Source organism: Sinocyclocheilus grahami, unplaced genomic scaffold (genome assembly GCF_001515645.1).
Source record: "Sinocyclocheilus grahami isolate Dianchi unplaced genomic scaffold, SAMN03320097.WGS_v1.1 scaffold1254.1, whole genome shotgun sequence".
Taxonomy (NCBI): domain Eukaryota; kingdom Metazoa; phylum Chordata; class Actinopteri; order Cypriniformes; family Cyprinidae; genus Sinocyclocheilus; species Sinocyclocheilus grahami.
This window is the reverse complement of record NW_015506433.1, coordinates 16,156-16,386: the sequence shown is the minus strand read 5'-3', so window position 1 is coordinate 16,386 and position 231 is coordinate 16,156.

Sequence of the window (231 nt, the reverse complement as noted above, 5' to 3'; positions counted from 1 at the left end):
GGCCCCTGCAGACCCCTGTTATGGCCGCGCATGCCCGAAAAAGTAAGGCCGAAAACCCGCCTTTTCTTACCGTCTGGACATATATCGACGAGTGAAATAAACACTGCAAGTCGAGCACCCGGTTCCGAACCCGGATTTCAGAGGGGGCCTCATCGAGGACTTATCCTTGAAAAGGGACAGAACACACAGGTCCCGGGAAACACTGCAAAGAAACTAGCAGAGGTTAACACA